Source organism: Pantherophis guttatus, chromosome 2, assembly GCF_059756535.1.
Source record: "Pantherophis guttatus breed Tessera chromosome 2, ASM5975653v1, whole genome shotgun sequence".
Taxonomy (NCBI): domain Eukaryota; kingdom Metazoa; phylum Chordata; class Lepidosauria; order Squamata; family Colubridae; genus Pantherophis; species Pantherophis guttatus.
Window position 1 is genome coordinate 241,031,285 of NC_142064.1, and position 10,858 is coordinate 241,042,142.

Genomic DNA, 10,858 nt, shown 5'->3' on the forward strand with positions numbered 1-10,858 from the left:
AAGAGATTTATAAATAAGGACCAAATTTAGGTCACCTGAAAGTAAACACATGTATTTCTTTTTTGGAAAAAAAATGTACCAATAGATGGCCAGTTCATGTAACCCAAATTACTATCCCTAGCCAGCGGGCATTTGGTACCAAGTGGGTGGCAATGAAGTTATTATAGCTTAGGGATCCAACTACCAGCAACCTTTTTTTCTTTCTTTCTCTATTTCTGGCTACAGATCAGATACAAAAGTCCTCAGCTTGGAACCTTACTTCTTCCCTCGTTTTCTTTCTGAGGAAAGAAATGCACCTTTGAAACCCACAAAAGTCATATCAAGAAGGATTTTCACCCCCAGATGGAGAGGTTTCTGTCTTTTAGGTCCCCATTAAGAAGAGATCTTTTTGACGACAACACATTTTTGTTCTCTGTTACTTTCTTCCTCCTCTACCATCCATCTTTCATCTGTCTACTCCACCCAGAAAGGCCAACAGCATGAACAGATGACTTGTCAGAGATCCAGAATGAGCCTTGCCAGACAGCTTTTGAAATCGGATTGAAGATCAAAAACTTCAACCAACTTTGTGGCATTGAGAATCACGCCTTAACAACAGTGCTTGATATAATATCCATAAGCTCTAAGAGCAAAACAAAACATTTAAAAGTTGTTCAAATCTTGTTTTCACAAGATTTTACACAAGACTGTGATGGCCTCGTGACATTTCAGTAATCTACCACTGATTTTTGGAGGAGACACTAATGTCACTCTGTGAAAATGCACAGTAGCACACAGGAAAAACTATTGATCTCTGTCTTATAGCAATTGCTGCAAGAAATCAGTATAAAATCTAGATGCTAAATCTAGGACGGACTTCCTCTCTGGTGTTACATAAAATTATCTAAAAGCTTGTAATGTCAGACCATGTAATTCTTGTGTCTCAGTAACTGATAACTTCTATACACCAAAAATGGATGTCCTGTAGCTGGATTTAAACCAATTTTTTTAAAATTTTATTTTATTGAAAAGACAGTGCCATGTCAGGATAGCAATGCAAATAAATTCAACCAGAGAGAGATCAATGATAAATAACATGCATGCTAATAAATATAACTGTACTATGTAAACAGTAATTGCAACAATACAACCCCCAAAAAACCCAAAAGAAAATAAAAGAAAACTTCAACTAAGTTTCTACTTACATTAGCTTATTTACAGATTTCTCCATATTATATCCATAGTTTTATACAACTTTGTTGTACTGAAATTCATAAACTTCCCTCTCATTTCTGCCTCTTGTCTCTATTCATTCATAAAATTTATTCCCTGTCCTGTAATATTTTGAGTCTTCTTTATCTTTAATTTTTAAAGATAATCTGTCCATTTCTGCACAATCCCAAATTTTCCTAATTATGTCATCATCCTGTGGGGTGTTCACATTTTTCCAATATTTAGCATATGTAATTCTAGCTGCCGTCAATATATGTAACAGTAAGTAGATGGTTGCCTTGTCATAACTTTCCAACAATATACCTAAGAGGCACGTTTCTGGTGTGAACTCAATATGTTGCTCCATTATCATTTCTAGCCATTTATGAATTTTCTCCCAATTTTTCTTTTTTTAAAAGTCATGTTAAAAATAACTCAGGAATCATATCAGGGCAACCTACCCTCTTTATTCATGAACAATGTTGAAATAATTTTATTTTCCTTTCCTTAAAAGCTTAAACTTAATGGCATACAAAACAGGCTTGCATCGCCATTCCATACATGTGTTCCACAAATAAGAGACAGAAAGCAATATGATGGGAAGGCTATTTTTGTTAAAGAAATATTTCAGTTTTCTTTAAGAATAATAAGGTTTGGAATGGAAAGAGATAAAAAAGTAAGGATGAGGAAAAAAGTAATATAAATACCATGTCAATCTTGGTCAAGCTAAATCATTCTGTCTTCCTTTCCTCTCCAAATCCATTATATATGCAGTTTTAAAAGGCAAAGGCTGTATTGCAAAACATAGAGAAATGTGAAGTGTGAAAAGTAACTGTGTTTCAATCTACTGGAAGTGTAAATTAAGATGAGGACCTTATGACCAGCATCTGTATTATGACTGCTATGCGGACAGCAGATTAAACACACTATTTTTCTTGCAGGGATTGTAAAGCAAAAACATTTTAAGAATAGAGATGGATCTGTCATCCCAGAATTTGGAGTCAGAATGTGAGCAAGAACTTATGCTCTTCTAATGTAAAAATGAAACACACCTTTGGAAGGGGAAAAAAATCCATTTTGAAAGCGCAGAACAGAAGGAGAAAGAATAAGCTTCATGCTAAACTAAAGATTTCAGATTTATTTCCCAAGATCAAACCTACCATTGATCAGGCTGAGGCAGCAGCTGTTCAGAGCTGTGTTTCATCTGTTGCTTTCAGGTTTGGTAACAAATGCTATCCAATTGAGTTGCTATTGGCACAAAGTCTGAAAGGAAACCCAAACTCTGTTTGTTTCATTAAAAAAATAAAAATAAAACTTAGTTTTACCATTTTCCCTCAGGTAACAAAATGTCTTAGGCTAACTATACTGTTTCCTCATTCTATTAAGTTTGGCTAGATCAGAAACTAAGTAGCTATATATAACTGATTGGGTTGATGCAGGGGTGGGTTCTACTTACCTTTACTACTGGTTCACAATGGGATTGCGCACGCATGCGCAGATCGCTGATGACAACATCCGGGGCGATGGTCAGGGTCTCAAGCCGGTATTACTACTGGTTCTTGTGAACTGGTCCGAACCAGGGGCAACCCAGCACTGGGTTGATTAATTATTAAAGTGTGTCTATGTGTTTGTGTGTGTGCGTGCATGCGTGCGTACACGCAGTGTGTAATCAGAAAGAGAGGTGTAGATTTAAATCTCCCTACCTCAAATGGATAATTTTATTTGTGCTTAAATAAACATTGGAGTAGTACATGCTACATCTTTTAACATTCCAAATAATTTGCTCCTAAATTTGGGCAATAAAATGTATTATTCTAAAGTTAGGAAAACATGGATTAGTAACCAGTGTCTCACCTCCTAGCTCTAGTTCTAGATGTTTAGCACTGAGACCATCTTTATTATGGGTGGGGAACGATGGCCCTTTTATGACTTGTGGACTTCAACTCCCAGGATTCCTGAGCCAGCCCTGCTCAGGGGCCATCGTTCCCCACCCCTGATCTTTATGATGACCTTGAAAGATGTTGTGGAGGTTGTGGAGGTTAATAAAATCAATGAACCGTGAACTTTTGTCTCTATGAATTTCTACTTTAACAAATGAGCCTTTAAATCAATTAACAGTAAATGTTTTTATTTACACAATAAAAACATAACAATATCTATACAATTAATAAACAGCACTTAGTTACTATGATTAATTATCATGTCAGCTATATATCTATATCTATATCTATTCTCTCCCTAAACTATGTTATCTATGACTATTCTTCCTCAGAAGAAATAGTATTGTAAACCACCAGAACTGCTCTTCTAACAGACTTCCAAACTGCTCACAGTTGTCTAAGGGAAGATCCTAGAAGAGTTAAGACCTAAGGCCTAAGACCAAATAGCTAAGACAAGTGAAGATCGAACAGCCAAGAGTTTCTGACAAGAATCTCCTTTTATACTGTTAACTATGACAGTTAGGGGAGGACCCGGGAGATTCAAACATATTAGCTGCCTTCTGATTGGCTTATGTATCTGTCCATTCCAAAAGCCATTAATAGGCACAGCTATAGAGAAATAAATTTTCTCTAACAAAAGATCTGATGGATTCTAAATTAGGTCATGCAGCTCTCCTAGCAAAGAATACTAGTGGGCCTTCCTATTAGCATTTGGCCTTAGATCTGAATCTGAAGAAAGTAGAGCTTTTTATATCCTCTGATTGGCTTTCGTTCCGTGTTTGTAAGAAGGAGTAACTAAATCAGCAGTGGGATGCGGGAAGTTTTGCCTCACATCACACCAAGAGAAACAGTGCAAGTAATACAGGTAGTCCTCAATTTACCACCACAATTTCTGTTGATAAGCAAGTGAGTTGCTAAGTGAGCCATACTTTACAATCCTTTTTCCTATGCTTAAGTGAATCACTGGAGTTATTAAGCAAATCATATGTTCAGTAAGCGAATCTGGTTTTCCCCACTGACTTTAATTGTTAGAAGCCATCTAGAAAAGTTTGCAATTTGTGATTATGTGACCCAAGGATGCTGCGACCTCCATAAATATATGGCAGTTGCCAAGCAACCAAATTCTGATCATGTGACTGTGGGGAATGCTGCAATGGTCTTAAAGTGTAAGGATTGGTTGTAAGTAATTTTTTTTCAGTGCTGTTGTAACTTTGAATGAATGGTTATAAATTGAGGGCTATCTGTAATTAGCCCAGATTAAGTGTTTTGGAAGATTAATTATTTAGAGGCAATCAAGACCATAATCTCATTCCCATTCCTACAGGATATAGATGTAGTTTAGAAATAGAAATAGAATAACACAGTTGGAAGGGACCTTGGAGGTCTTCTAGTCCAACCCCCTGCCCAGGCAGCACACCCTACACCACTTCAGACAAATGGTTGTCCAACATCTTCTTAATAACTTCTAGTGTTGGAGCGTTTGCAACTTCTGGGGGCAAATTGTTCCACTGATTAATTGGTCCAACTGTCAGGAAATTTCTCCTTAGTTCTAAGTTGCTTCTCTCCTTGATTAGTTTCTCCACCCATTGCTTCTTGTTCTACCCTCAGTTGCTTTGGAGAATAGTTTGATTCCCTCTTCTTTGTGGCAACCCCTGAGATATTGGAACACTGCTATCATGTCTCCCCTAGTCCTTCTTTTCATTAAACATACCCAGTTCCTGCAACCATTCTTTTTATGTTTTAGCCTCCAGTCCCCTAATCATCTTTGTTGCTCTTCTCTACACTCTTTCTAGAGTCTCCACATCTTTTTTACATCGTGGTGACCAAAACTGGATGCAGTATTCCAAGTGTGGCCTTACCAAGGCATTATAAAGTGGTATTAACACTTCACGTGATCTTGATTCTATCCCTCTATTTATGCAGCCTAGAATTGTGTTGACTTTTTTGGCAGCTGTTACACACTGCTGGCTCATATTTAAATGGTTGTCCACTAGGACTCCAAGATCCCCCTCACAGTTACTACTATTAAGCCAGGTACCACTATATTATTTCCTGTGCATTTGGTTTTTCTTACCTGAATGTAGAACCTTACTTTTTTCACCATTGAATTTCATTTTGTTAGATAGCGTCCAATGTTCAATAGTGATTTTTTAAATTCCATGTGTGGCTCAGACTTATTCATTTATTCCAAATACATTACACTCACAGCACAAAAACATTACATATTTAGCTTCATCTATTTTAGAGATGACTTCAGATTTAAATATCACCATCTTACTTTTCTAAAGGAACCCTTCTATATGCAAATTTGAGCCTCCTTTTTTTGTCTTTTCCATTAATAACATTTAAATGCCCAACCTACTAGGAAACTCAAATTTCCATAGTTTGTGCCAAGGAAAACCAAACTTATTTATATTTGTGCTACATATACATGATCTCAGAATGCGAAGAATCCTTGTTCTAAGACTGATTCAGCCAACTGGGGGGGAGCATTTGTCTATTCTTCAAGATCACTGCATTCTGATCAAGTTTTTACATGAAAGGATTCACTTGGCAACTTCACGTGGTAAAAGAACTGTACGAAAGAACTGGATTATAGTATTAGTCTATAGGTAAACATGATTTGGGAAGGGAAATCAACACTCCTTTTATGAACATTGTGCTTCCTAAAGCTTTCGCTCAGAGTGCCAACAACAATATGAATAAGAGCCAATGTGTCAATATATTACGCACTCAAATTTTCAGAAGTTCTAAGAGAAAAATCTTTCAGCAAAGGCCATTATGAAAAAGAGTGGTGGATCGAGGTGGTAGGTTTTGATTTTATAGTTTTGCAATGGTCTAATCATTGGGTGGGCAGAATGAAAAAAGGACAGGGTTATTATGTCTTAAATAATGCTTCAAAAAAGAGGACTTTAGCAAGTGTAGCTTTTATGACAAGGTGCATCTATTGAAATTGACCCTTCTACAATATCTTACTGGTTATTATAAATACTTTAGCTTCATCCTCTTTTGCATCTGCTATTTTTAAAAAGCAAAGGAACAGAATAAACACTCAAGATAATGTAAACTTTATAATGCAATAAAGTTTACATTGCATTAAAGACTCAGCAGTCCTTAACACATTCTTTGGAAATAGCCTTTACTGCAGTCACTGAACAAAACAATCATTTATATTTACTGCTAAAATTATTTTATTTTAAATAAAAAAAATACAGAAGGAGTTTATATAAAGTGATAGTAAATATTGTAAAAAAACCTATCCTAACAGTGAGACAATAAGAGAAAAAAATACTTGTATGTTTATAATCCCCAGAAGCCGACTGTGTTTGATAATATACTACACCTTTTAAAAAGTCTTAATGTAATATTTAAGGACTAAAATACTAGTTTAATATTCTACTAAATTTTAAAAGTTGAAACATTAAAATATAAAGTCAGTCCCGTTGATTGATTAAAGGTGATTAAAGATGATAAAGGTCTGGAGACAAAAACGTATGAAGAACAGTTACAGGAATTGGGTATGGCTAATTTAGAGAAAAGAAGGATTAGGGATGACATGTTGTATTCCAGTATTTGAGGGGCTGCCACAAAGAAGAGGGGGTCAATTTATTTTCCAAAGCACCAGAAGGCAAGACAAGAAACAATGGACAAATTACAAATAACAGCTGTCCTACCTCATTTCATTGCTATATTTTTCCTAATTTATATGCTTCCATTACTGTATATGCAAGCAAATGTTTTCTAACATCCTAGAACAAATGACACCCAAACAGTTTCTTCCACAAAATAATGAAATATTATGTTTCATAACTATGACCTGAGTTCACCTATTATACTAAGCCTCAATACACTATCTGAATTACTTCCCCAAAATTGTATTTTTCTTTTTTAAAAAAAGATTAATAGAAGTTTATAAATTAGATTAAAAACAATAAAGGATTCTGCTCCAGATGTGATCAGTTGGTCTTGCATCAGCTGGTCTTGGGCCTTCAGATGAGAAGGTGTATCTACTTCAAGGTCAGGATGATACCAGGGGTGAAATCCAACAGGTTCTGGCAGGTTCTGATGAACTGGTAGCAGAAATTTTGAGCAGTTCAGAGAACTGGTAGTGGAAATTTTGAGTACTTCAGAGAACCGGCAAATACCATCTCTGGCCGGCCCCAGAGTGGGGTGGGAATGGAGATTTTGCAATATCCTTCCCCCAGGAGTGGGGAGGGAATGGAGATTTTGCAGTATCCTTCCCCTGAAGTGGGGTGAAAATAGAGACTTTGCAGTAGCCTTCCCCTGCCACGCCCACCAAGCTACACCATGCCCACCAAGCCATGCCCACAGAACCAGCAGTAAAAAAAATTGGATTTTACCACTGGATGATACTATATCTTGTAAGTAGAGTTGCCAGGTGTCCACTATTTGAGCGGACAGTCCGCTTTTTTCACATTATGTTCACTATTTTTTTTCACAACATAGTGGACATTTTTTTTATTCAAAAGCTTTATGATGAAATGGTACGTAATCTAAAGCTGTACAATCTAAGAGAATAAGGATAGGAAAATCGCGTTTTGTCTTTTTTTTCATAAGTTAGAATGAGACAAAGATCGAATATCCATTGAACTCGATTCTCCGAAAAAATTAATGATGAGATTAAAATAAAAATATATTATAAAATTATGTATAGTTCACATTTTTAAAATGTATTGTAGCTTGTGTCGACTGACCTAAAATGGCGTCGAGTGATGAGAGTGACAGCGGCGAGATTTCGAATTCTTTAAAACAAAAGAGAGGAGTGTGCAAATACACCAAAGACTGGGAAGCTACTTTTGCATGGATTACCAACAACGAAATCAACAGAACAAATACGACGGCCTACTGTAAATTGTTTGTAAGAAAATATATAATTTAATTGTAATTTTTTTTTTACTACTTAACCCCCCCCCCCGCCCGCGTGTCCGCTATTTTTTGGAAGCAGACCTGGCAACCCTATGTATGGATGGGCATTTCCATCCAAATTTAGTGTATACATGACAAGCCTGCTCTTTTTTACCTTCTTTGACACCTTGCTTCAAACCACAATCAGAGCAGACCTGCTTCAAAAGCTGATTGAGCAGTGATCAAGTGCAATGTCTGGTATTATGTGAGAGGAAATAGTCATAGCTGACCTGGCACTTCTCTTAGTGCAGATCTCATAACTGAAAAGAGCAGATCATTTTGGATTTGGTTTTTCAAACAAAGATTTGAGAGTTCTATATTGTGACATATTTGTACCTGAACGAGCAGAGTTGTGGAGTCATGCAGTCATACATTGAGAGTGTTTTAACAAACTGCATTACTGTTTGGTTTGGTGATAGTAGTGCCTCAGATAGAAAGTCCATACAGAGAGTAGTAAGGACAGCCGAGAAGATTATAGGAAGCTCTCTTCCTGTCGTTCAGGATGCTGCTTATAAGAACTATCTGCTTAGAGTTCAAAGCATTGTTAGACATCCCACATATCCACTTCATGGTGTGTTTCTGTTTCTTCCTTTCTGAGAGGAGGTTTTTGAAGTATTGCTAGCAGGACTACCAGATTCTGTAACAGCTTTGTTCCCTATACCATCCGACTGGTAAACTCACAAGATTCGTTTTTCTCGCCATGTACATGTATACATCTGAACTAGACTGTATTGTTTCTCTGTGTCATATAATATATGTAGGTATATGCATAGTTTTGTATTTATTTATTTATCTTGTCATGTTTATGTGTATGTTGTATGTATATTGGAGATGAGAGATAGTTGAATGAAATGAAATTTCAGTTTAATGTATGCTGATTAGTGTACATTCAAAGTGACAAACTTATTCTAAGTTCTAATACAGAGTAGCCTTTTTGTGAGATGGGTGACAAACAAATTTAATCAATAAATAAATACAGCCATTTCAGACTGAAAAATTAAAAAATGCTTAATACAGCAAGCTGAGGGTTGTGGTGGCTCAGCGGCTAAGACACTGAGCTTATCGATCAAAAGGTCGGCAGTTCAGCGGTTCGAATCCCTAGTGCCGTGTAACGGGGTGAGCTCCCATTACTTGTCCCAGCTTCTGCCAACCTAGCAGTTTGAAAGCATGTAAAAAATGCAAGTAGAAAAAATAGGGACCACTTTTGGTGGGAAGATAACAGCATTCCGTGCACCGTTGGCATTTAGTCATGCCGGCCACATGACCACGGAGACGTCTTTGGACAGTGTTGGCTCTTCAGCTTTGAAACAGTGATGAGCACTGCCCCCTAGAGTCGGGAATGATTAGCACATATGTGCAAGTTGAACCTTTACCTTCACCTTTACCTTTGCAACAAGCTATTGCTGAGATCTGGATTCAGCCTCTTTGTTTTATTAACCAAACCTGATAAATCACATGTGTTTGTCTTAGAGAGAGAAAGAGGGACTAAAAATAATTTTATTCACACAAACACACACACACACACATCACACAAAGCAAGTTGGTAATAGGTTTCTTATAAAAAGAGACTCTGTTCTATCTCTTTCACAGAATTATTTATGGACTGTGCCATGTCATTCAAGTTTTGCTATGGCCCATTAAATATTCACCTGGACATTGCATCATTTAACAAGTGGAATGCGGTGTTCCATGTGTGTGTTTTGCTTTTCTAAGAGTGCCATGGTAGACATTCAGTATTGTGTATATTACACTACCTGTTGGCTCCAGCAATGTCACTGTATGTCTTCACAGGGTAAAGTGATTATACATTTCATTATTCATTACATATAGCTATAGACAAAGCATTGGTCTAACTCTTACTACACCCATTACTATTTGTTTACTCTCTCATGACAACAGTATTTACTAAGTAAATTTACTTTGAACATAATGTCTCCACATGACCTAGATTTCTATGCATAAGACCACAAGCACATAGCCTTTCTTGTTCTAGTTATTCTTTTGATAGGAAAATAAATACAATTGAAAAATGATTTCGGGAACCCTTGAAAACTGATAAACGCTACTCCAGGTCACGTTCAACATTTCTTGCACAGATTTTTTGAAAAATCTCATTTATTTTGATGGAAAAGCAATTACTTGAAAAACTGTACAAATGGTTTTTGTTTTTTTTTTTTTACAATGGGAGTCTTTATGAATTCTAGCAAGGTACAAAACTAGCAATAGTTAATAAAATAAAATGTTGGCTACATTTTTAAGGGTAAAGTGAGGAAGTTCTTACACAAATATATGAGTCACCATAGGATTCTTAGTGGAGTATTGCCATTGAATTGAATGGAGGCATTGTGAGAGAAATCAGCCATCCAAGACCTTCTCTTGTTGGGCTTCTTCAAAAAAAAAAGACTGGTGCTTGAGTTTGCTGCCTTATAGCAGTAAAGTAAGCATCAAGACACCCAATAAACATCACCTAAAAACATTCTAAACTTCATGTGTATGAGGTGAAACCAGAAGCTTCTTTTCTTGGGTGTTTTCAAAAAATCCAAAAGCAGATTTACTTAGCTAGTTAGCTGATCTGTATCCTGTCTTTCAGCCCAGAGCATTTTCTATCCCACCTCATTGGAAAAATTGACTTGGGGTAAAAATTAAGACACAAGCTCATTATTTTACTGACTAATATTACGTTTCTGCAAGTAGTACAAACAAGCTAAAAAGGTTGGCCCCCCAGTACATTGTTGGTATCCATGATGACCGGCAAATTCTTCCCTTCTCAATTTTTTTATTGAACTGGATCCTCACCTTGT

The 10,858-nt window shown here is 36.5% G+C and overlaps 1 long non-coding RNA gene across 1 annotated transcript; it reads left to right on the forward strand.

Moving 5' to 3' along the window:
- Positions 1-3,714: 3,714 nt before the first annotated feature.
- LOC148115558 (uncharacterized) lies at positions 3,715-8,929 on the forward strand. The gene is made up of 2 exons (XR_015731973.1): positions 3,715-3,996; positions 7,832-8,929. It is a non-coding gene; the product is annotated as an uncharacterized LOC148115558 (long non-coding RNA).
- The last annotated feature ends 1,929 nt before the right edge of the window (positions 8,930-10,858 follow it).